This window comes from Saimiri boliviensis, chromosome 8, assembly GCF_048565385.1.
Source record: "Saimiri boliviensis isolate mSaiBol1 chromosome 8, mSaiBol1.pri, whole genome shotgun sequence".
In the NCBI taxonomy this organism is placed as follows: Eukaryota; Metazoa; Chordata; class Mammalia; order Primates; family Cebidae; genus Saimiri; species Saimiri boliviensis.
Window position 1 is genome coordinate 120,344,289 of NC_133456.1, and position 27,649 is coordinate 120,371,937.

A 27,649-nucleotide genomic window follows, 5' to 3' on the forward strand; every position below is an offset into this window, starting at 1 on the left:
AGCTGGCCTCAGGAACACCTGGAACCAAGCCCTGTTTGCCCACAAGATCTTCATGGTTTATCCATTTTTTTCTGCCTGGCTTGACTTTCTTCTTTTTGAAAACAGGTGAATTTTTTCTCCAAATATCTGCGAATAGACCTGAGTTTGAATCATAAGAGTTTCACAAGTCCAGTTCTAAAATTCTAGGAAAAAGACAGTGGCTTAGCATGGGCTACATGCCTGCTTGTAGACCAGTCAGCTGGTGAAGGAAATGAATTACTACAGCAACAACATCTTGGCTCGTGTGACCACTCTTGGAGGTCAGTCAGTTGTATCCAGGAAGTGGGGTCATAGCAGCTTCCATCATAACCATGTGTGAGATTAGCCAAATCATTAAAAAATTTATGTGCCTCCATTCCTTCATCTGTAAAATGGGGTTGAATTGTTTCCCTTTCATAGAGTTCTTTGAGGAATTTTTTTTGAGAACATGCAGCATTCTTTGTATTAGTGCAAACCTGGAAGCTAGAGACAACATAAATACAGACATTCATTACTGTATTAGGCTGGTTTGTACATTGCTGTAAAGAAATACCTGAGACTGGATAATTTATAAAGAAAAGAAGTTTAATTGGCTCATGATTCTACAGGCTGTGCAGGAAGCATCTGGGGGGGCCTCAGGAAGCTTATAATCGTGGTAGATGGTGAAGAGGTGGCATCTTACATGGTGGTAACAGGAGAGAGAGAGAGAGAGAGAGACAGAGAGAGAGAGAGAGAGAGAGAGAGAGAGAGAGAGAGAGAGATGCCATGCTTTTAAACAGCCAGATCTTGCAAGAAATCACTCATTGTTGCAAGAAAGCACCAAGAGGGTGATGCTAAGCCATTCATGAGAAATCCATCCCACCATGATCCAGTCATCTCTTACCAGACCCCACCTCCAATACTGGGGATTACAGCTCAACATGAGATTTGAATTGTAATCAAACCTCATGTTGAACTGTAATCCCCAGTATTGGAGGTGGGGTCTGGTAATAGAGGCAGGGACATACAGCCAGACCACATCAATTACCAAGTGACAAGTTAAAGCAGTTGGTGTACTCAAGCAGTTAACTGCTGTGCACCCAAAATATATGTCCCCAACAGAAGGTGGGCTTCCTCCTACAACACATATGACCATTTTCCCTGGTCCCAGTTTGCAAAGGTGAGAGCAGAGCTCAACCTGGAATGTAGAGCCTGAGACAGAGAGGGACCATGATCCCTGTGTCCTAATGGGAAAGGGTTCTTCTTGAGTAGAAAGGTTAGGGCATAGTTCAACCTGCAGTGTAGAGGCTGACACAGAGAGACCATGCTACCTGTGTCCTAACGGGAAAGCGTTCTCCTTGAGTTGAAAGGTGGTTACCGAGTTTTGTTTTCTCCTATAGAGGAAAGATGAGCAAACACAGGGAGATAGGGACCTGGAAAAGAGAGGGTGCAGAAGTGGCCAGGTGGGGACACCGTGTGATGTTGGGGGGGGATTTGTTGGTGAGCTACAACCTGCAGGCAAATCCAGCCCACCACCTGATTTTGCATGGCTCAGGAGTGAAGAATGGTTTTTTACATAAAATGGTTGAGAAAGTTTTTAAAAAGAGTATTTTGTGACTTGTGAACATCATATGAAATTCAAATGTCAGTGTCCATAAAGAAAACTTTATCGGAACATGCCAGAACCATGCACTTATATATTGTCTAGGGCTGCTTTCCCCTGTTCAGAGTTGAGTAGTTTGACAGAGACCATACGGCTCCCAAAGCCTAAAATATTTATTATGTGATCCTTTACTGAAAACATTTGCTGGCCCCTGTTTTGTAGTATAATGCATGGATTTTTGGAAGAGTAAAATGAATTTAACATTTGCTGAACTCTCATTCTTGCCCAGCATGGCTATAAGTTCTTCTCATGTATGTAATATAATTCTGTGAACAATCCTATAAGGCAGGTATTATTATTATCTTCATTTCACAAATGAGAAAATTGAGACACCTTGGTAATTTTCTCAAAGTCAGGTGATTAGTGAGTAGAAAAGCTGGGATACGAACGTAGGCTGTCCAATTCCAGGTAAATAATCTAGTTTCATTTTCTGTCCTGTTATGTGATGTAACTCCTGCCAGTTATCCCTGAAAAATATCAGTATCGTTATGCAAACCATCACTTACTTGATCAGTCTTTCTGTGGAGAAGAGGATTGGCCAGCGACTATACTTGGGGTGCAATGGGAAGGGACACAATGGGAGGGGACAGTAGCCTGGAGGAGGGACACCAATTCACTCCCAGGCTTTACATTGGATGTCATAGAATGGAAGAAATCACTGCACATGCATGTGTGTTGGGGGGGTGTTATATACATAGAAAATGTCTAGAAAGTTTCATCCTAAACTGCAAATAGTATTTGCCCTTGAGGAGTGAAATGGATAATGAGGAATTGGGAGATATCTACATTTTAATTCTATGCTGTTTGAAATTTTAAATAAGGTTGTAGTCTTTGTAATGCTGTTTTCAGAAACTCATATAATCTGGTGAAAAGAACTCTGTGGCCTGTTTTTCCCTTTTTGAGGTAAAGTGGCTTAACTCTCAATTTTAAGTGTCTTAGGTATTGAGAAGAGATAGATTATTTAATAATACATTTTCCCAAGATGGTGCCTAGAGGGAAAGAAGATTATCCAGCCACCAAAAAAATGCCCAGTTCCTCTGTTTAGAATGAACCCAACTTAATCAGGAGTGGAAAGCACCTTCATTCTTTTCAGAGTTACACAAGGGCCCTGGGTTTCCCTTTGACATAAAGATATTCATCCCCTTCAGAGGATGAAACCCTTCACAAACAGCTTCTTATCTTTTCACTTTCTGCTCTTAGAGATGAAATAGGAAGTTTCTCCTCTGATGAAAAGATTAAGGAAACCAGCGTTTCCCTTTTGAGATGGGGAAAGACATGCAGTCCTGGCATCTTCATGCCCTCAGAAGGATCATATCCATTTTCTCTTGTCTTCCCTGCAAGTGACTGAGGCAAAGAACAGCCCCAGGGGTTTGGCTACTGAAGGCTGGAAAGGGATGGCAGGGCCCATTCATACTCAGCCATCACTCATGCACGAGGGCAGCTCCCAGCCCTCAGCTCTGGAGGGGTGCGGAGGGCTGGTCTTCCTGAGCTCTGCTAGGAATCTACTTGGTACCTTGGGGGACCACCTCAAGCTGATTAAAAGAGCAGTGAGTGTTGCTTCCGTTTTTGGTATAGTGTTAAAAATTGAGTACTTGAACAAGCTGGACATTTGAGTTCCACTTCTCTTGCAATGTTGAATAAAGACTCCTAATTTAGAAACACAGATTTAGGGGACAAATGATCACACAACTCACAACATAATAGCATACAATATTTTTTCCCAGCAATCACAATTAAAATAAATTCAGTATAAAGTTGCTAATTTTTATTTCTTAGAAAAAACTGTCACTTTTATTCTTACTCATATTCTTTCTCTTTTGTGGGGAGGAATGTCCTTCTTATGAAATTAATTTCATAAGAAACATGAAATTTGCAAGAACTGTTCTGGTCCTAAGGAGTTGGCAGTGAACAAGACACAGAACATCTCTATAAACATGTAGAGCAAATTCATAGTTTCAGAAAACGACAGCCCATTAGGGGAGGAGGAGGAGGAATCAAATACCTTCTCAAAATGACAGGCAAAAGGAAGATGTTAGCACCTTGGTAATAAAGTCTGCAACCAGAGCATAGTCATTGGAATATTTTCTCACAATTTTTTGTTTTCAAAGGTATATTTAATGAAATAGTTACTTGAACTCTCAAAAGAACAGACATTTTATGCAACGAAAAGCATATGCACCAAGCCAAAATACAATAGCACTTGGGTGTATAGTTCAGGGATCCTTCTAGTACCAGATAGGGGAACCCAGGCCCTCAGTGAGGGGTTGGTGGGGCTGATGCTGGAGGGAGGCTGCCCATGCTCCTAGCATATGACTTAGCTCAAAGCACAAGAGCAAATTCCAGAATACAAAAAAAAAAAAAAAAAGGCAAATATATAATGCCATACCAATAGTAGTAAGTGCTATAAGAGACATGAAGCAGAACCAGGAACTCAAGCAGTGGGACTCAACCTGGGCCCAGTGCTGTCAATACTCAAGAGCTTTAAAACATCCTGACACCTTGGTTCTACTTGGAGGGATTCTATTCCAGTTGGTTTGGAAAACAGCTTGGGAATGTGGATTTTAAAGCACTTTGGGTGATTCAGATGTACAGCCAGTACTGAGAACCACCAGGTTATAGAATACAAAACATGCTATTTTAGGTGGGAAGGTAGAGAATGCCTCTTTGACAGACTAACATGAAGAGAGGCATGAACGAAGAGAGAGAATGAGCCAAGAGCATATCTGAAGTGCATTCAGCTAGGTGCACTACACAGACAAGTCCTGGAGTGAGTGGATGCTTGGCTTGCCCTGAAAAGAGGAGGGAGGTAAGTTTGGGTGGTGCAGAATGAGTGAGGTTAAAGAATGACTTAGCATTAGATTGGAGAGGTAGACAAGAGCCAGGTCATTTGGAACCCTGTAAGGCATGGAAAGAACTCAGGTTTATTCTCATGTGATAAGAAACCATAGGGAGATTTTGAGCTGGGAGGGGAAATAATCTAATCTATATTTTGAAGGATTACTCTACATACTCAGATGTATGGAATATAGACCAAATATCAGGTGCAAGATATGTAGGGGATTGTAGGAGATGGGCCAGGGTGGTGGGAAAATTATAAGAAAGATGCAAATCTTCTTGGAAGGCTGAGAGGTTTTGTAAAACTTTGGGAGGTTTTGCAAAGCTTCAGAAAGGAATGAGCTGAAGGTGGCTGTCCTTATTCAGGGGCAAATAGGTGAAGAGTAGGTACAAAAGAATATAAAGTAGTTTATCTAAATAGCGTGTTTACTCATGTTGTCCTAAGATCGACCTTTGATCATCTGCACACAAAACTGCTCTCTACTTGGGGGGGTGGGGGGGGCGGTCGGCAATGTTAATTACCCACTAATGGTGTTTACTCGAGAATTTGTCATTTAATCTGTCCTATATAAATGTAGAGTGTCTCTGGCATATCAGGGCTCCCCAGCCAGACTCCAGTTTCTTTGGGGTCTGTGACCTCTTGGGTCCCCTAGCCACACTCACATAGACAAAACATCTGTGTCTGCATATTTCTGTCATCCATTGCTCAGGCAGAGTCTGCCAGTCAGATTTGGCAGGGGATCAGTTAGAAACCTACTGCTCTAAACAGGCTAGAAAGAATGGTGGTTTAAACTAAAGGTATTAGCAGATCCAGGTGGTGGGAAGTGGTTGCATTGGAGCTAATTAGACGAAGCAAAGCCAAAGGAATTTGCTTTTAAATTGGATGGTGGATTTGGGAAAAATAAAGGTGTAGGGCTGTCTCCTAAGGCTTTGTCTTAAGCAAATATTTCTGGGTAAACGGGGGGTGCCATTTATTAAGTTGAATGACAACAGAGAAAAGGTTTGTGTTGGCAGGAGGAGATCAAGTATTTAGTTTTTGGACATGTTGATGTTTGAGGTGAAATGATGTTGGGGTAGTAAACAGTAGATTTTTTGTTGTTATTTTAAATATCCTCAATTAACAAATGGTTGGTAAGGTTGGTCCCTTAATTTTAAAAGTTTTACTATTCTGTAAATATTTTAAGAGAGTAAATTTGTGCTGTAGAGCATGAGTAGGAAACATATTCATGTTTATAGAAATCTCTTGGTAAAACTTGTCTAAAATATATTGGAGCATTTCCACCTTTAAGAAATTAATGATCTTTCTTTGACTATGCTGTTGAAGTCAAGTGTTCTGGTTTTATTATTTCCCTGAAGTATCTACATTACAGCAGAATCAAAACATTACTCTAATATTAGATTTGGGGACTTACATAGAAATAAATTTATGAGAGTAGCTGGACCCAAATCCTTTTAGTTTCATGCCATTGTCTGACTATGACGTTATGAGACATCTGTGTTCACTGCAAGGTCTCCAAAGATGAAAATCAAGAATTTATGTAAACTAGAAAAGAAACCCTTCTCTTTCAGCATCTTAAGTGATACCAGAATATAATATGTTATAAATACTTAGAGATGTTGTTAATATTTAGTAAAGTCATATTGAATGTCTGAGATTTCTCCTATTATTTGGCCAAAGGAACAATAAAATAATTGCCTATGATGTCAGTGGGCACATTGTGAATTTGAAAGTTTGTGAGCTGGGTTCCCCTGTGGCTCAGAATGTCTGCACAAATATCAGAATCCAAAGTGTGGATTACATCATCTTCTAAATGGCAGTGAAATGAAGACTTCTTTCATGTTTCTCTGGTGACAGAAGCAAGGAACTAATTACATTCTTTTAACAGAAAAAAAAAACCAGAAAAAGCAAAAATTAAAATTTCCAAGGATCTTGATATCCTTCACTGAACCTAATTTCCTAATGTCAAATTACCTTGTTTACTGTCACTGGGCACACAGGTCTCTGTCTTGAAAATGTACTTGGCAAAATTGTAAAAGCAGTAAAAACCACCACTTGGGGACAGAAACCACATTTTGTAATTTCATTTATTGCTAATTTATTTGAAATGAAATTGCAGCTCAGTATCATATGGACACCAGTGAGATTACAAGCACGTTTAAGTTGTGCCTATTTGAGTCAATATTTTGGGAAATTTCAAGGTTCTTTTCATAAACATAAATACTGTGTAAGTAGCTGTGCAATAGTGAAGTCCCTACGATGTTTTTTACATCCATAATATGGTTTTTGACAGATTTCTTTTTCTGGATTTATGGCATGTATTCCCAAAGCAGAGCATGGTATATTTGTTGAGCAACGGCAGGAAAACACACAAAGCCTGCTTCATAGAGGCCTCCCAAAAGTGCTTTCTCCTGGTCTGATAAAGCCACTGGTGATAGGATCTGAAAAAGACATTGGGAGTGGCAATTCCCAGGGATTCCTAGTCTTCCTCTGCCTTAGTTATCATTTTGCTGCTTTTTTTTGTTGTTTGTTTGTTTTTGTTTTTGAGACGAAGTCTTGCTTTGTCACCCAGGCTGGAGTGCAGTGAAGTGATCCTGACTCACTGCAACTTCTACCTCCCGGGTTCAAGCAGTTCTCCTGCCTCAGTCTCCAGAGCAGCTGAGACTACAGGTGCCCACCATCTGCCCCACTTAGTTTTGTATTTTTAGTAGAGACAGAGTTTCACCTTGTTGCCCAGGCTGGTCTCAGACTCCTGACCTCAAGTTGTCTGCCTGTCTCGGTCTCGCACAGTGCTGGGATTACAAACATGAGCCACCGCGCTTGGCCAGTTTGCTGCTTCTTTTTTGTGAACTTTTCAAAATCATGAGAGAAGTTTAAAAACATGGTATTCCTGACTCAAGCAGACAATGAAATCCTGCTGGCAAAAAGAAAAATGAGTCTTTGTGGAGTTATTTGAGTCATACACAGACACACAGACATGCACACACACACACATCTGATAAAAATGGCTAACATATGTTTAGCATTTACTTTGCACTCTGTATTTTTAGCACTTAATCCTAAAAATGGCTCAGTGATGTAGGCATTACTATTAGCCCCATTTTACAGATGAGGAAATGGGCCTTAGAGATTAGGTAATTTGTCCCAATCTACCCAGCTACTAAGTGCAGCAGATGGAAACTCTATCATGGTTCTGCAAACAGTCACATCTATAAAACCCCCAAGAGCAGCCAACACAGTCTCCCAGGCTTCTGGGTTCATGAGTCAACCCAAAAAGGTGTACAGCACCAGCACCTTCTCTTCACCAACTTTAGGAGACCCACCACACTGCTAGGTCTGTGGGTGGAGAATAATTAATACTTTCTCTTAATGAACAGTATCCTAGAGGCTTGAGAGTTAAAGATATTTAAAGCTAGAAAGACTCAGCCAACTAACACCATTTACTTACCTGGCAAAATCTGGTTGATGGGCAAAAGGAAAGAACAATAATTGTCTAATAAAACTAACCTTGCTTTTACTGAAAATTAATTTGGAAAAGGATTGAACTTTTAATATATAAAAACTAGATTTGAAAGGGATCTCTGGCATCAACAACAGATCAATTCTGGTTTCTTTTTGTTTTAAGTACATTTTTGAACCTGAGTCTATGTTTTAACATTTTACATATTGTGAAGTTTCATCATAGCAAAACATGGCTCGCTTTCAGTTCTTAAGCTTCTCCAGTAGGAAAAGGCTTGTCTTGAAAGCATTTCTAGCTAAAAAGGCTTCAGCAAGTTCTGGCAACAGTTTGGAGTCATGAACAACCTTGTTCTTTCTCAAACTGTTCCATTCAAAAGTCATTTCTGCTTACTCCTTGCCAAATGGCTGGGCTACTCTAAACGCTGCTGCCTCCCAGAATTCATCTCCAGTCAAATTTGCCTTGTCACCTCTCCTGATTACTCTCAGATCTCTACACCTGAGAAGGGGACAGATCCAGAGGCTGGTAATACACTTAGGCAGTATTTTCCCTTTGGACTGCCAGCCTGAGGCAGGCCCAGGTGGGTGGTGATTCAAGTTGAAACTCACTTTGGCTCAGTCCAAACTTTTGGCTTTGATTTGTAGGAAAACTTTTTTTTTGTAAAGTGTGCCAGGGACATGTATTTTTGTTTTTTATATAACAATATGTGAGGAATTGTCATATAGGAGTAAGATTGCTTTGTGGTCCCTTAGCTGGGATGTTTCAAATGCTATATTACAAGGGAAATCATGTAAAGTTTAGGAACATTACATCCAAGGTTTTGCTAACACATACTGTTCTTAAGAAGAATGGGATTTAAGCACTCCTTTTAAAGAATTTTGAAGCCATCCTTGGGCTTCACAAGAAGTAAATCCACTTGCTGCTGCTACTGCTTTTTTCCCTCAAGTCATGAAAGGACTGGAAAATGATGAATCACAAACCAAGAAGAATCTTCTCATTGTTGTCTTCATCATCTGCCATGAGAGTATGTGACTATACAGAATCCTTAAAAATTATTGGCTGGGTGCAGTGGCTCATGCCTATAATCCTAGCACTTTGGGAGACCGGCCTGGGCAACACTGTGAAACCCCATCTCTAATAAAATACAAAAAAAAAAAATATATACAGCCAAGCATGGCGGCATGTGCCTGTAATCCCAGCTCCTCAGGAGGCTGAGACAGGAGAATGGCTTGGACCTGGGACACAGAATTTGCAGTGAGCTGAGATTGTACCTTTGCACTCCAGTCTGGGTGACAGAGTGAGACTCCGTCTGAAAAAAAAAATCTACCAAAGGAGATCCCATGAATTGCAAGATTGATTTATATTTTATTTGTCTTTTGTTTGTTTGTTTTTGTTTTTTTTTTTTGAAACAGGGTCTTGTTCTGTAACCCAGGCTGGAGTGCAATGGTATGATCATAGCTCACTGCAGCCTTGACCTCCTGGGGTCAATCAATCCTTTCACCTCGGCTTTCTGAGAAGCTGGAATCACAGGTGCATGCCACTATGCCCAACTATTTGTATTTTTTGTAGAGACAAGGTTTTGCCATGTTGCCGAGGCTAATCTGGTCTCAAACTCTTGGGCTCAAACAATCCTCCCGCCTCGACCTCCCAAAGTGCTGGGATTACAGGTATGAGCCACTACAGCTGACTGATTTTTAGGTAAATTTTTACATGGAAAAATATGGGTCCAAACTGATGTGAAGATCACTTTATTTCTCTTTTCAACTCTTATGACCAGTTTTTATCTATGGAATGAAGTGAATAGTTGTAAAAAATTATTAAGCAAACCACAACATTTTTTAAAACAGGAGTGATTGAAATGATTGCTTCAATTCTCTACATATTAATATAAAGCAGATATATCATTTATAGTCCAATGACCTATAGTCTAGTTGTGTTTCTCTAGTGAATTTTTTTATGATTAATATTTTAAAGTCTATCTAAGGCTTATAGGTCCTGAGAATGTGCATGATAAGAATCTGCTTGAATTAAACTAAAATTTATTATAAAGCATGTATACAAGTTAAAATTTATTGTTAATAAGTTAAAAGAATACTTTAGGTTGAATTATTTGGTGGATATATGAATGTTCCCTGTAAAATTCTTCCCACATCCCTGTCTACATGAAAATTTCCATAATAAAAAGTTGTGAAGAAAACCAGGCTAGATGTGCCTGATGGGACCTCTCCAACTTTCCCATTAGATAACCCAAGAAGATATACAAAAGGACAAAAACTGGAAACAAAACTGGAAACTAAGGGGGAGAAACGTCTGCAAAACTGAAGACAGTTCCCACAGTTTCCACTGTGCTATCATTGGAAGGGGGCAAAGGGATATGTTCTAGGACTATATGTGCTGCGAATTATAAACGAGAACAGCAAGAATAACATGGATAAAGAAAGAAAAAGGCTTTGACTCACCTAGCCTGGCCACACAGAACAAGTAGCATTCTGACCTACAGCCTCAAAGAGGCATTCAGCCATCTTCTTGCCATATATGGCTCCCTTATAAGCTGGCCAGAGTCAAGCTCCTTCTCCACTGACCCAACCCTGGCCCCTCTGTAACTGCTCTTCTCTGTGTCTATTCCAATTCTAAAACTCCTGATACCGCTGGGTGCAGTGGCTCATGCCTGTAATCCCAGTACTTAGGGAGGCTTAGGCAGGCAGATCACTTGAGGTCAGAAGTTCGAGACCAACCTGGCCACATGTGAAACCCCATCTCTACTAAAAATACAAAAATAGGCTGGACGTCATGGCACATGCCTATAATCCCAGCTACTTGGGAGGCTGAGGCAGGAGAATTGCTTGAACCCAGGAGGCAGAGGTTACAGTGAGCTGAGATCACATTACTGAACTTTAGCCTGGGCAATGGAGTGAGACTCTGTCTCAAAAAAAAAAAAAAAAAAAAGAAAAGAAATTTCTTAATCATTATTGCTTCCAATTTTTCCCATGTTCCACTCTCTGGCTTTTCCTTCTGAAACTCTAATGACATGTACAATTTTAGGCCACTATTGTTATCGTCCCACAGAGCACAGACTGTCTTTCTTTAACCTTCTTCCCCCACCCCCCCACCTCTGTTTAGGTTAATTTGGATAATTTCAATGTACTTGTCTATAGGCTCACCAACTTTTTTTACTTCTGTGTGTCCAGTCTGCTAAGTCCACTGAATGATTCTCATGGCTGTTATTGTACTTATTATTTCTACATTTCAATTTTTTGAAATCATTTCCAACTCCCTGTGTATATTGCCCACCTGTTTTATTCTGGGTGTCCATTTTTACCAACTAGAGCCTTTGACTTATTTATTATAGTTATTATTTATTTATTTTTATTTTTATAGAGATGGGGTTTCACCAACTTGGCCAGGCTGGTCTTGAACTCCTGACCTTGTGATCTACCCACCTTGGCCTCCCAAAGTGCTGGGATTACAGGTGTGGGCTACTGTGCCTGGCCTATTAAAGTAATTTTAAAATCCTTGTCTGATAAATTCAGTATCTGAACCATCTCTGGGTTTGCTTTTATAGACTATTTCTTTGTTCGACCATCGGCCACATTTCATTACTTTTTACATTGAAATTAAGAATTTCTAAATGCATCGTAAAATAAGTGAAAATATGGGAAAAGTATTGGAGAAGACGTCTTCGACTGTATAACTGACAGAGGAATGGTATTCAGAACATTTAGAGAACTTCTATGATGGAAAAAACATAGAGAATGGGGCAAAAAACCCTGGAGAGGCACTTCACAAAAGGGGAAATCTAAATGGTCACTAGGCACGAAAGGGGCTCATTAGTGATCTCATTAGTGATCAGAAAAACGCAAATTAAAATCACAGTGAGATACTCTTACAATATCATCATATAGGTGACTTTTGAATTTCACTGTTTATTGGCTTGGAATACTCTTTAAATATCTAGACATTTGGTATGTGGAGCTTACTTGTTGAAAATGGTAGTAGAGACTGACCATCAAAGACATTTCGGAAAATAATTTCGTATTGACAGAGAAGTGGCATGGTACCTTTCTTTAAACCATTTGACTGAAAAAATGTGAGACGTCACCATACCAAGAGTTGGCCGGAATGTGGGACTACAAGAACCCACATGTATAATGGATAACAGTTTAAACTGGTGCCACTGCTTTGGGAGATGGTTTAATGCTATATGGGTAAAGTTTAAGGTATGCCTACCCTATGATTCAGAAGCTTTACTTCAAGGTATAACCTAGATACATGTACAAGCATGTTCACACTAGTGCTGATAAAATTGCCTCAAACTGAAAACAATGCACATGGTTATTATCAGCAGAAAGGACAAATGGTGGTATTTTTATAAAGTAGAATCTAATACAGCGATGAATTTGGATGCATTAAAGTTGCACAAAATATGGATGCATCTTATTAAAATTTTTAGAAAAAAAAGTACATATGGTAAAACTATATATTTAAAAAAGCAGGAAATGATTCGTGTTTAAATTGGGATAGCAACTTGACCTTAAATGGGTAGATGGGTTGGGAGTAGGAAGGACTGCACTGGTCAGTTGCTGCAGTGCTAGAAAATGTCCATTATGTGACCTACATGATGGTTGCACCAGCTGATGTTTCTTCAACTAATTGTTAAACTATACATGTACATTTTATATGTGAATAATATTTCACAATAAAAAAATGTATGTTTGTATGTGATCAAGATAGACTGATTTTTGGTTTGGCATGTGTGGTCCCAGTAAATTTGCTCACTGACGCAGGAATTACACGTAATGATAAAGTTTTTACTGCTTAAAGAAAAGGAATTGAAGATGAGAAACAACATTCAGTTACAAGAAGAGAAGTCAGGATGGTATAGTTCAAAGTAGATATGGATTGACATACAAAAGGGCTAGTGAGCTCAAGCACTACCTGTCTTTTCTGGTGACATCCTCGCCCTTCTTTATCTGTGCTGAATTTTCCTACATTCATAATGACTTCAAAATAATTTTAAAGTTTTCTCCTAGAGATAGAAGATACCAGAACAGAATATTTCTGTTTTCCCAGCTGAAGCCTCCTTTGTTATGGAGAAATGAATGAATCACATCTACTCACTCAGAGTTTTACTATGCCTTTGAAGTTATGAATTTTCAAAGTACAGTAGCAAAAAAGGAATAACAGTATAATTTTGGGTTTTGTTTACAGAAGTTACAAGGTATATATTCTGAATTCAGGGCCCATCTTCTGCTATATGAATACTTCATTCTTGGTTTCATCCTTCACAGTTCTAGAGACAAGCTACAATTTTGTAGCTATATATGTATGTTTGTGTGTGATCGAGGGAGACTGATTTTTAAAAAGAGGTCTAAGTTTTAGTAATACTAAGAATTGGTTGTCAAATTTTTAACTCCTCTAAGAATAAAAAATAAAAATAAAATTACCTCCTTACATACACACACTAAAACTCTCATTAAAACTTCCTGTAACTGGAACAAGGATGGCTCTACCTTCTCAGAAAGGGAAAAAAGATCCTTATGTTCTCTATGAACACAATTACAGTGAGTATTCAAATAAAAGGAAGTTGAGGGAACCGAAAGATCCTTTCAAGGAAGAATGAATAGCTAAGAGAGTTAACAGAGGAAATAAGTACCTTCATTCAGGTCATGACATTGCTAATTTGGAACAGGCTGACTTCAAATGTTTAAAATAATAATCCTGAAGAAAAGCACATTAAATCACAGTAATATGATTTAAATTAGAGTAATAGGTGAAATTAGGCAAGAACAAATAATGGCTAATTTTGAAAAATCTGTCCAGGATGATTAATTACGTTATGAAAATAAGTTTTTAGGAAATGAATGATTTTCCATAGGCATTTCTGCAGGGCAGATACTTTTTGATTTGGAGAATACCAGCAGGCTAAGTCAAGGATTTCTGCACCTTTTCTGGAGTCTGCAGGTCGGGTTATAACAGGTCAGTATCTCCAGTTTTCTTTTGCATTCCTGCAACAGAGAAAAGGGAAGCAAATGCAGAGAACTGGAAGGAAAGGACCACAAACTATATTTTCGTGTACTCTAAGTGTAAAGAACTCTTAGGAGTTGGAAGGTGTATTAGTCAGTGTTCTTTAGAGGGAGAGAACTAATAGGATATCTGTATGAAAGGGAGTTTATTCAGGAGGTTTGATTCACACGATCGCACGGTAAAGACCTATGATAGGCCATCTGCAAGTTGAAGAGCAAGGATGCCAGTAGCGGATCAGTCTGAATCCCAAAACCTCAAAAGTAGGGACACTAACAATGCAGCTTTCAGTCTGTGGCCAAAGGCCCAAGAGTCCCTGGTAAACCACTGGTGTAGGTCCAAGAGTCCAAAAGCTGAAGAACTTGGAGTTGGTGTTTGAGGGCAGGAAGTATTCAGCATGGGAGGAAGATGAAGGCCGTAAGACTTACAAAGTCTGCTCTTCCATCTCCTCTTGCCTGCTTTATTCTAGCCATGCTGGCAGCTGATTAGATGGTGCCCACCAAGACTGAGGGTGGGTCTGCCTCTCCCAGTCCACTGACTCAAATGTTAATTTCCTTTGGCAACACCCTGAAAGATACACTGAAGAACAGTACTTTGTATCCTTCAATACAATCAAGTTGACACTCGGTATTTACTATCACAGAAGGCTTGGATCCTAGATACTTTTTTTTTTTTTTTTTTTTTTTTTTTTGAGACAGGGTCTTGTTCTACTGCCCAAGCTGGAGAGCAGTGGTGTAATCATATAGCTCATGGCAGCCTCAAACTCCAGGGTTCAAGCGAGATTTCTATATCAGCCTCTTGAGTAACTGGAACCAGGTTGACCTAATTAATTTTTTTTTTTTTTTTTTTTTTTTTTTTTTTTTTTTTTTTTGTAAAGGCAGGATCTTCCAACATTGCTCAGGCTGGCCTCGAACTCCTGGGCTCAAGTGATCCTCCCATCTCAGCCTCCCAAAAAGTTGGGATTACAGGTATGAGCCACCGCATCTGGCTCTCTAGATACTTAATAGTTGTAGGATTTAAAGTAAGACATTTAACCTTTATAGGGTTTTTTTCTTTTAATCTGTAAATTAGGGATAAAGATATTTATTTTATTTACATTGTTGGGTTGATGGAAAGATCAAATAAGTTATGTGTTGGGCTGAGTGCATTGGCTCAAGCCTATAATCCCAGCAATTTGGGAGGCCAAGGCAGGTGGATCACCTGAGGTCAAGAGTTTGAGACCAGCCTGGTCAACATGGTGAAACCTTGTCTCTATGAAAAATACAACAATCAGCCGGATGTGGTGGTGCATCCATGTAGTTCCAGCTACTAGGGAGGCTGAGGCAGGAGAATTGCTTGAACCCAGGAGGCAGAGGTTGCCCTGAGCCTAGATCATGCCACTATACTTATGCCTGGGCCACGGAGTGAGACTTTTTCTCCAAATACACACACACACACACACACACACACACACACACACACAAACAAAAACAAAAAATTCCAAAAGTAATGTGTTGTGAAAATACAAAGTAAATTATAGAATAATTATCACCGCATTCTAGAGCAACTCTGCTGCTTGTTACACACAGCTTTCCCAGCCTCCTTTGCCCTTGACCCGCTCTAACTTTGTTGTAGGACCTCTGGGTTCTATCATGAAGCCAGGGATAAGACCGCAGCAGGAGTAGCATGGACAGTGGGAGATGAAGAAGCTGAACAGCACAATACCAATAGCTTCGTTGCCCCAGGTTACTAGTTCCACCCTCTGTTAGATTCATAGCCAGGAAGAACATTTACTTAGCAATAACAGAAATGATTCTGAACAATCTTTTCACTAGCCCTGAATCATCTCATTCTGATTTCTAAAATTAAGATTCAGGATTGCTGGGAAGGCAGGTTCTTACTCTGAAGCAATTACCTTCTCTACCGGAAAGAGCTCCATCCACATTGTTGAATCATAAAATGAGCTCAGTACTGTGGAATTTCATTAACTGCTTAAGACAGGCAGGACTGTACAGGTTTTAAAGGTGGTAACACTGTACAAAATATAATGCACCTTTTAATGGGGTGTGTAGGAGAGTTCTAGTGAGAGAGTTCTCTTGACTTTCCTGGGGCAGTACACAAGCTTTGCATTGGTATTACAGGCTCATGGTTGATATTCCTGAACATCTAAGAACAGGGTCACCTTAGAAGTGAATTTTCTCATTCTTTTTAAGGGTTCACAGGCTAAGGAGGGGAACTTTAAGGTTAAGAGATGTTGATGTGTGTGTAGGCACTCAACAATATTGATATCAAGACTAACCGGATTATCTTGCCTTGCCACCAAAACTGTTTCTCAACAGTGGGGCCACTCACATTTTGAGCTGGATAATTCTTTGTTGTGGGAGCCTGTCCTGTGTATTGTAGGATATTTAACAGCATTTCTGTCCTGTCCTTATTAGAGGACATTAGAATTCCCCAACATATGATTATTGAAATGTCCCCAGACATTGCCAAATGACCCTCGGGAGGCCGAATTGCTCCCAGTTAAAAAATCACTGCACTAAAACCATTAATTTAACTTATAGTGCAAAAATACTTCCTACTTCTTGAAATTAATTGTTAGGAAGGAATCTGCTTTGCAAATAATCAGTCAACAAATATTATTTATTACTATTTTTTTTAAAACAATTATTTGTATGCCACTTTGTAATTTATAAAAGATTTCTATATACCTTAATATGGATGATAAAAAAGAAAAAGAGTTAATATTTGTTGACTATTTACTATATGCTGTCTGATAAAGGACTGGCTTCAAATACATCCTTTCATTTAGGTCTCACAGAATCTCTGTGCGAAAGTTATTTTCCCAAATTTTACACAAGAGAAAACAAACTAAGAAATGTTAAGTAGCCAAGCACGGTGGCTCAAGCCTGTCATCCAAACATATTGGGAGGCCAAGGTGGGCTGATCACTTGAGGTCAGGAGTTCAAGACCAGCCTGGTCAACATGGTGAAATCCTGTCCCTACTAAAAATATATTTTTAAAATTAACCAGATGTGGTGATGGGCGCCTGTAATTGCAGCTACTCGGAAGGCTGAGGCAAGAGAATAGCTTCAACCTGGGAGGTGTAGGTTGCAACAAGCTAAGATAGAGCCACTGCACTCCAACCTGGGCAACAGAGCGAGACTCTGTCTCAAAAAAAAAAAAAAAAAAAAAAAAAGTTCAGTAGTTTTCTTGAGAATACAGCCTATCATCTGACTTCAAGTTTTACTACTCTTTAACCCACATCACAGCTGGGACAAGTAGCAATTATGATTTATGTGTCAGAGTTAGCCATATCAGAAGAGCCATGGTCATTTTTTACAGGAGTGTCACATTTTTCCATTTTACAGTTTAAGTGTCTGGCCCCAAATCAGCAAGACATGTATCATCATTAAAAGAAAACTGAAGCTAAAATAACTGAATCAACTTAGTGTCTTTGGCTTACTAAGCGATGGTATCCTTTCACCTCTGTTTGGTTTGTACCTAGGCACATTGTAAAGCAGGTGGGGGCCAGGTGCAATGGCTCGTGCCTATAATCCCAGCACTCTAGGAGGCCAGGGTAGGTGGATCACCTGCGGTCAGAAGTCCAAGACCATCCTGGGCAACATGGTGAAGCACTGTCACTACTAAAAATTCAAAAATTAGTTGGGCGTGGTGGTGCCTACCTGTAATTCCAGCTACTCAGGAGGCTGAGGCAGAAGTGTCGCTTGAACCCAGAAGGCAGAGGCTGCAGTGAGCTGAGATCACACCACTGCATTCCAGCCTGGGTGACAGAGTGAGGCCCTGTCTCAAAATAAATCAATAAAATCAATCAATCAATCAAACAGGTGGGTAGCAGGGTAGCTAAAATAGCAGATGTTACCAAGGGTCTGAATCAATGAATGGGGTTTTTACTGCAGCCACATAAACAAATTCGAAATTACATATTAGATTCCTCTTTTCTTAAAAGTCTTCTAGCCATAACATCTTCAGAATGTGTTCCCAATCTGTATGGGCATCTTTTCCCAAGCTGCAATTTGTCATCACACAGCCTAAGCAATCCTCTCTCTCAGTATCCCCTCTTATTCCCTGAATTTCCAGTCCCTTCACCTTTAGCTCTCTCCTAAATTAGATCTTATTTAGTTATAGGGTAGAGCTATGAGTTGTCTGCTCCTTCCTCATGTTGAGGTCTGTCCACCTTCTGCATGTTTGAAAACACATTCATCACTTTGCTAGACCACTTGTTTACCCCTGGTAGTACTGAAGAACTGGCAAACACTTTGCAATTTCCTTCTTTCTTCTGTAATCCTTTCCTTGTGTAACTCCTCCCAAGCTCTGTAAGTGGCAGAATTCAATATGGACATTTATTTTCCCATTGATAAGAATCATCTGGCTGGACATTTTTGATGGGCACCCTCTGGAATTGGTGAGATAGGAGATCAGCTTCTTTCAATGGATATTAAGAGAGAGGTTTCCCAAGGAAAATAGGAGTGTGTTAACTGAACCAGGATAAATAGATTTGGGGTAATAGGAAACAATAGCTACTTAGCCTTCCATAAAGAATTGTGTGTACACTATATCAATGATTATCTTAAAACAATGTCTGCATATGCAAACTCATAAGTAAAATGTCAGAAAATACAATTTAACAGTATATAAAGGAATGACTTACCAAGATGAATCAAGATGAATCTTAGGATAGAATAATATAACAAATCCATTTCAAAATCCAACATAATATATTGGATTAATAACTTATCAGAAATGACAAACCATAGGTGAAGCTCTGCAGATATTCTCATTAAAATTAGAGGAAAAAAAGTGATGCATGTTATTGTCACTAATATTTTACTTTTTCTAATATGCTAGTCAATGCATTAAGGAAAAAGGCAGATACAAAAGTATCATAAATAGAAAGTGGGAGAATTGTCCTATCAACAAAAGACCAAAACAGATGTGGACAGATTCAGTTCAGTTTATCAGCAAGGAGAAGCTAATCTAAAAGACAAGGATAGAAGCATGCTTTGAAACAGGAGCAGTGGGAATATTAGAAACAGAGCCAGGTTGTTCTAAGAATTATCCCAAAACTAGAGAAAAAGAACAGGACACAGCCCCCAGGCAATGGGGCTGGCAGGGGTGAAGCCGGAAGCAGATTCCAGCCAGCTGGCCTGATCTATAATGCACTGAGAAACCGTGGCACTGTGAATAGAGAAGCCCCGACTCTCCAGATGCTGTAGATAGGAGAGTTAGGTAGGGGCCTAGACTTCCCATGGTATGTATTTGCCAACACCTCCTTGTGCACTGGAGCCATAGGCATGCTTGCCATGAGTACCCTTACATGAGAACAGCAGGGCAAGGGATTTTGATATGGTGCTGGGTTGGCTCATTGTTGGTTTGGGGGAGGGAGAGGTAGCCTATTCCTAAATAGATAGATACTCCTTTGAAAATATAATTGAGTTGATGGTGGAGGGCAGAGGGCCACAATATTACAGCCTTCTTTGTACCTCTGTTGGGTCCTGAGTTCTTGATCCATATCCAAGAAGAATGAGGTTACCCTGACAATTGAAGGGTGAGAAGGGTGGAGAATAATTTTACTGAGCAATGAAACAGTTCTCAGCAGATAGGGAATGTGAGAGTGATCCTTCATCCAAAGTTGGGTGGTCTCTCTCTCAGTGTGGCTGGGTCTGGGGCTTTTATGGACTCAGAATGGGGAGATTTGTGAGTATGCAAAAAAAGACTAAAACAAAGGCACCACTCAAAGGTGGCCACAGCAGTGTAGAAAACCAATTAGGAAAGGGTAGGTTTATCTAAAACAGGTGAAGGATGGAGATCAATCAGAGGAAAGTGTGCCAAATGGGAAGAGAAGTTTTCAATCTGGTCTGAGGATTTACCCAATACTGTCGTTGGCTTGAAGGCTGGGTTTCCACTAGGACCTGCCCCTGTCTGTCTTGGATTTGTCTGCCTCCTGACTCTATCATGACTGAGCCCATGGACATGGGCTCGGTTATAAACATTCATGGCAGAGCAGGGGTAACTATCAAGGATTAATTACCAAGCTCACACAATTGGGTCCGATCCTATTCAGCATACCAAAGATGACTGCTCTTATGCCGAATTGGCCACTGGGTAGTGCATACATTGGAGAGATCAAATAGCCCTGCAAAACTGTTGAAACTTGAAATAGGTAGGTTGAAATTTGTTTCCTGAACCCAGTCAGGTAGGCTCCTTGCTTAAACAAAATGTCAACATTCTGCATAGGGTTTAAATAAGATTCAAACTCTCATAACACAATATATAAACTGTTCAGAATGTAATAAAAAATTATTCAGTTTACAAAGAATGAGGGACAACTTAAAAAGACAATAAGTAGATTCCAGTGCTGAGATGATGCAGATTTTGAAATATCGAAGATCAAAATTATGACAACTTTAAAGATTTCAATTAGCTTCATTGCAATTCTAGAATAGGGCAATACTTCATTCCATAAAACAGAATAAATGTTCTGATGAGCTGAGAAGAAGAGGTTGGCTTTACAGACAGAGAAGAGCTGCAGAAAACAGAAGCAAAGAACAAAGAGCACATTAGTCATTGCAAAGCTATTGGTTTTTGTTGTTAGCCTGGGACACGGAGAGAGAACAACAGAAAAATAACTGATTAGTTAATATCAGGATACTTCAGGCTACTTTGAATACGTTTTAAAATTTTTTATTGATATATAATATTTGTATTTATTGGGTATGTATGATATTTTGTTACATGCACAGAATGTATAATAATTAAGTCAGGGCATTTCAGGTCTTCATCATTTTGAGTAGTTATCATTTCCATATTTTGAGAACATTTCAAATTGTCTCTTCTAGCTGCTTTGAAATATATGATACATAGTTGTTAACTATAGTCACCCTACTCCACTATCGATCATTAGACCTTATTCCTTTTATCTAAATATATGTTTGTTCCATTAACTAATCTCTGTTTATTCCCTTACTCCCAGCACATAGCCTTCCTTGCCTCTGGTATCTATCATTATACTCTACATCCTTGGGATCAACTGTTTTAGCTCCCACATATGAGTGAGAACATTTGATAGTTGCCTTTTTGAGCCTTGTGTATTTCACTCAACATAATTAGCTCCAGTTCAATCCATGTTGCTGCAAATGACAGAATTTCATTATTTTTTATGGCTGGTAATAGTCTATTGTGTACGTGTAACATGTTTTCTTTATCCATTTATCTGTTGATGGACATGTAGGTTGATTCTGTGTCTTTGCTATTGTGAATAGTGCTGCAATAAATACAAGAGTGAAGGCATCCCTTTGATAAATTGACTTCTTTTCCTTTGAATAAATACCCAGTAGTGGGATTGCAGGAGCATTAGGAAGTTCGAGTTTCAGTTTTTCCACCCAAAAACTCTGAGATCTGGTAAAAAAAAATTCACTAAAATTACAGGTTAAAAAAATGAACATACACAAATCAGTAGTATTTCTATACACCAATTATGAACTAGCTAAGAAAGCAATAAAGAAAACAATCTCATTTCCAATAACTGCAGAATAAAATAAATACATAGGAATAAATTTAACCAAGGAAGTGAAAGGGCTCTATAAGAAAACCTGCCAAATACTGATGAAAGAAATTGAAAAGGACACAAAGACATGTGATGCACATGGATTGGAAGAATTAATATTGTTTAAATCATCATACTGACCAAAGCAATCTATAGATTCAATGCATTCCCTATCAAAATACCAGTATCATTTTTTCACAGAAATAAAAAAAAATCTTAACGTTTATGTGCAATCAAAAAAGAACCTGAATAGCCAAAGCTATTCTGAGCAAAAAGAATAAAGCTAGAAGCACACTACCAGACTTAAAAATACATTACAAGATTATAGTAACCAAAACAGCATGGTATTGGCATAAAAACAGACACTTACATCAATGGAACAAAATAGAGAACCCAGAAATAAATTCATGTATTTATAACCAACTGAATTTTAACCAAAGTGCCAAGAATATATATTATGGAAAAGACACCCTCTTCAATAAATCGTGCTATGGAAATTGTATATCCATGTGCAGAGGAATGAAACTGGAACCATCTCTCACCGTATACAAATATCAACTCAAGATGGATTAAAGATTAATTCAAGACCCAAAACTATGAAACTACTACAAGAAAACATGGGAGAAATATTGCAGGACATTGGTGTAGGGAAAGATTTTATGGTAAAGACCTCAAAAGCACAGGCATAAAACACAAAATAAATAAATACGGTAATATTAAATTAAAAGGTTTCTGCACAGCAAAGGAAACAATCAAGAGAACCTGATGAATGAAAGAAAATATTTACAAACTATTCATCCAACAAGGGACTAATGTCCAGAATGTACAAGGAACTCAAACAACTCAGTAGTAAAAAAAAAATAATCTCCTTAAGAAGTGGGAAAAAGACACGAATGGTATTTCTCAAAAGAAGGCATACAAATGACTAACAGGTACCTGAAAAAATGCTCAGCATCACAAATCATCAGGGAAATGCAAATCAAAACCACAAGGAGATATTATCTTACCCCACTTAAATGGCTATTAAGACAAAAAAACAAAATAAAACCCGGACACTGGCAAGGATGTGGAGAAAAGGGAACTCTTATTGTTGGTGGAAACATAAATTAGCACAGCCACTATGGAAAACAGTATAAGATTTCTTAGGCTACTTGTTTCGTGTAAGGATTTAAGCAGAGGAAACTTCATTATTATATGGATTGAAGGTTGCTGTTATGTCTCTTGTGATTTCTCTGAAGGTCAGATAACAATTTAGTTTGGGTTTGGTGACATGGAACTGTAGCACAGATGACTCCATTTTGATTTTTAGTCTGGTCTTTTGGGTCCTAGAGCAAAAGCTTAGTTCAAAAAAGTGACCTCCTATCATTTTTATTTAACAGAAATTATTGCCAGGTATGGTGGTAGATGCCTGTAGTCTCAGCTACCCTGGAGGCTGAGACAGGAGGATTGCTTGGACTCAGGAGCAGCCAGCTCTGCGTGAATGACTCTTTCTGCATTGCAATTCCCCTGTCCTGATAAATTGGCTCTGTCTAGGCAGCAGGCAAGGTGAATCCATTGGATGGTTTCAATGTCTGGTGGGGATTTCAATGACTGTAGATGTAATGTATAAGACAGCCATAATGGAAGAGGGGGAAGTTACAGGAATCTATGAAATAAATAAAAATATATCATATTTAAATTTGTAGGATGCAGCTAAATCAGTGCTTAGTGGAAATCTTGTTATTAAATACTTTTATTAGAAGAAAGATGCCAAATCAACCAAACTTCCTTATGTAAGACTGGAAGAACCAAAAGCAAGCAGTGAGAAGGAAATAAAAAAGATAAGAATAGATATCAATAAAATTGAAAACAGAATAATGAGAAAAGTAAATAAAACTAAAAGTTGGTTCTTTGAAAAGATCAATAAATTTGATAAATCCCTGTCTAGCAAGAGCAACACACAAAAAAACTGTGAAGTCCAAATTATCAACATCAGGGAAGAAACACGGGAAATCACTACATACCCTGCATACATTAAAAGGATAATAAACAACTTCACTCACATAAACTTGACAGCTTAGTTGAACAAGAATAATTTCTAAAAAACACAATCTACCAAAACTGACCAAGTTAAAATAGATAATCCAATAGTCCTGTGACTATTGTAAATTATCAATTCTCAGTTGAAAATTTTCTGAGAAGGAAATCTCCAGGCTCAAACAGTTTTGGCAGTAAATTCTACAAAACATACAAAGAAGGAATAAGGCCAATTCCATGCAACTTCTAAAGAAATTAAATCAATAACAACTTTCCAAAAAATAAAGCACCAGATCCAGATGCTTTCACTGGTAAATTTTACAAACATTTAAGGAAGAGTTAAGTTTGAGTTTAGGTCAATTCTCCAAAATCTCTTTTAGAAAATAGAAAAGAAAAGACTCCCTGACTAACTTTATGAGGTCATCATTGCACCGATACCAAAACTAGACAAAGACAATGGACAGTAGGCTGGGCGTGGTGACTCATGCCTGTAGTCCCAGCACTTTGGGAGGCGCAGGTAGGAGGATCACTTGGGGCCAGGAGCAAGAGACCAGTCTGGGCAACATAATAAGACCCTGTCTCTACAAAAACAAACAAACAAACAAACAAACAAACAAATTAGCTAGGTGTGGTGGTGCAGGCCTGTGGTCTTAGCTACTGGAAAGGCTGAGGTGGGAGGATCGCTTGAGACCAGGAGGTCAAGACTGCAGTGAACTGTGACTGCGCTATAGCAATCTAGCGTGAGCAACAGAGTCAGACCCTATCTAAAAAAAAAAAAAAAAAAAAAAGAAGAAGAAGAAGAAAAAAGAAAATATAGACAAAAGTGCAGATCAATAATTCCTATAAACATAGACATAAAAATCTTTAAGAAAATATTAGCAAGTTGGGGGTGGGGAGGTGGGAAGAGATAGCATGGGGAGAAATGACAGATACAGGTGAGGGGACGGAAGGCAGCAAACCACACTGCCAAGTGTGTACCTATGCAACAATCTTGCATGTTCATCACATGTACCCCAAAACCTAAAATGCAATAAAAAAAAATAATAAGAAAAGAAAAAGCAAAAACAAAAAAAAAAAAAAAGAAAAAAGAAAATATTAGCAAGTTGAATCCTGTAATACATATAAAGAATAGTACACAAAACGAACTAGGGTTTATCTAGGAATGTAATGCTGGTTCAATAGTCAAAAATCAATACAGTAAAATTCACCATATTAACAGGCCACATGTTCATTTCAATTGATACAGAAAAAGCCTTTGAACAAATTCAATAACTACTTATAATAAGCCTCAGAAACATGGCATATGGAGAAATTTCCAAAACCTGATCGAAAACATATCACTTTAACTTACGTGCTGTCAATGGGGAACAACGCATTGACCATGTTGTGTTTTGTAAATGTAGGTTGCAGGTTTGAAGTTTTTACTACAGCTTATAGAGCAACAGTGCCACCTTATAGAGTATTATCTCCCTGCTGGAACCTTAACTGAGTGGGCATTGGGCCATCCCACTGTCTATCAGACTAGCTATTTCCCGTGCTGTGGTCTGGTGATAACACCAGTGAAGTCCAAAAGCATGCATGAGCCCATGGCCACACTTCTGCTGTAAAATAAGTTCCTTGGTAGAAGGTGATATTGTGTGGATTATAATAGAGAAGGTGAGAAAATGGGTCTGAAGTCAAATGGAGATAACAGAACAATGACCACCTTCTCAGCCCGGCTATACTGTCCCATGGGCCCTCAGACAGCACTGCTTGTGTCAAACTGCAAAGCCTAAAGTGGCTACTCCAGCTCTTGACTGTGAGCCCTCTAATCGTAGGCTAAAATCCCACCCAAGTGGTCAAAATGACATTTCAGCTACCTCTCCCACAGACTTTACTTCTAACCCTTCTCTCTCAAATCCCCAAGTTTTCACCCAAATAACTAAATAATGAAATGAACTCCTCCTTAAACCAGGCATGGTGGAATGTGACTGTAGTCCCAGCCACTTGGGAAGCTAAGGCAAGAAGTTCCCTTGAGCCCAGGAGTTTGACTCCAGCCTGGGAAACACAGTAATATTCCAACTCTTAAAAAAAAAAAATAAAAAAAAGTAAGAGAGGAAATGGCCAAGAGATGGAAAATATCCAAGAGAAAATGATATTGCTAAAGTTCATCAACAGTGTTACAGGTTGCAAGAGACAGCCCTGGATTTATTGATGAAGTTTTTGTTTTTGTATTTATCTTGGTGTGAATAGTGCAGTGCTATGGTTCTCAAACTTTTTGGTTGTACAAATTATTGTATACTCTTACAAATTATTGAGGACCAGAAAGAGCTTTTGATTGTAAGAACCCCAAAGAGATACAAGGTTATATCTCTCATTCATCCTACTAGAAATTAAAACTGAGAAATTTTTAAACATATGTTAGTTTGCTTAAAAACAATAGTAAACCTATTACCAGTTAATAGAAATGTTTATGAAAATAACTAGGTTAAAAAAATTGATAACAGTGGCAATGTTTTACATTTTAGGAAATCCCTTTAATATCTGGCTTAATATAATAGAAAACCAGTAAGTTCACATAACTCGTTCTTCCTTCAATCTGTTTTGCTAGTACACGTTATTAATATATATCCTCTGGAAAACTCCATTATATTATAATGAGAGAAGTGCATGAAAAAACGTATTATGAAAATAGTTTGATCTTGAAACCTCCTGAAAGGTTTTCAGGGATTTCTAGGGCTCTGGGAACCCCACAGCAGGAGAGTTTGACAATAATGTAAACCTCATAAACAAGGTCTTGCTATCATAATGAAAAGTAAGCTAGATAGACTTGACTAAAGTTTCTAGCGCTATTTAATGAGAAGTGGAGGTTGTTTCAGTGACATTACTCTCTAAGGTTAGGAATGAACTCTACAACATTCATTCAATTAATTCATTCAGCATATATTTACTTAGCACATATTATGTTCCAGGAAGTACTCTAGATATTGAGGACATACCAGTAGACAAAACAAAAATTCCTTGCCTTCGTGGGACTTCTAACAAAGTAGTAAAATATATAGTGTATCAGAGGGTGGTTAAGTCCTATGCAGAAAAACAATGTAAAGACATCTAGAGACGCTGGAGGGATTTGCATATTTCAGTAGAATGGACAGGGAAGACCTTGTTAAGAATGCAACATTTGAACAAAGACCTGAAGGAAGTGAGGCCATTTGGATAACTTTTGAAAGAGCGTTTCCAGCTATTTAACAAATTAATTTCCTAACATTCAAAATTTAATTTATATGTATTATTTAATCAAATATCTATTGTATATGACATTAGCTGCAGGTATAAGGAAATAAGAGACCTGATGTTTATTGAGTGCCTGGCATGTACCAGGTACTGTGCTAAGTATTGTGAATGAGGTTTGGTAACTTCACTAAGATTTACAACTTAATGCAGGAGGAAAGGTGTAGACATACACTTTCTGCAGTCTGGATGTAGCAGTTCCTACGAAGAGAGCTGGCTTGAAGTTGTACCACCAGAAGTTTATACGCACCTGACCTATCTGAAGTCTACACCTTCCTTTCAAGATAATTAGTATGTGGCGGGTGCTCTCCACTCCAACAGAGGGGAAGCCAGCAAATTAATACCTGATCACACCTTTTATAGAGCACTTCGGTTAACAATCTGTCTTCGCAAATTAACTCATTTAATCTTCATAACGATAAAAAGCAGATGTTCTAAGAAGCGTTACTGTGTCTTTCTGAGATTAAGAAAGGCTCAGAAGGCTGGACTAGTATGACAAGGCAGTTATAAGGTAGAGTTGGACCTAAATGTAAGATAATCTGCTTCAAGCACACTGCTTTTCCCACCGCAGTGCAGCTGTTAAGAGCAGCTGCTGAAATAAAACAGCTTCATACCTTCCTGACAGTTCTCCCACTGACTCGAAAGGAGGCTTAGGTTGAGGTTGGGGCGGAGCTAGACACCATGGAGAAGTCAACAAAGTCACACGCAGCGTTCCCCACCTGCGCTTGCGCAGGGGAGGAACACGCAGTCCGGAAAGACGCCGGAAATTCCGGCCTGCGCAGCCGTGGAGCTACCTCAAGGCGGAACTGGGGCGTCCAGGGCTTCGGCAGCCTGAACACCCGGTGT

At 38.9% G+C, this 27,649-nt stretch overlaps 1 long non-coding RNA gene across 1 annotated transcript; it reads right to left on the reverse strand.

The window, feature by feature from the left end:
- Window positions 1-11,081: 11,081 nt before the first annotated feature.
- Window positions 11,082-27,644, reverse strand: LOC141585474 (uncharacterized). The gene is made up of 3 exons (XR_012519024.1): window positions 27,418-27,644; window positions 17,637-17,754; window positions 11,082-13,955 (listed from the first exon to the last, which is right to left on the reverse strand). It is a non-coding gene; the product is annotated as an uncharacterized LOC141585474 (long non-coding RNA).
- Between the last annotated feature and the right edge of the window lie 5 nt (window positions 27,645-27,649).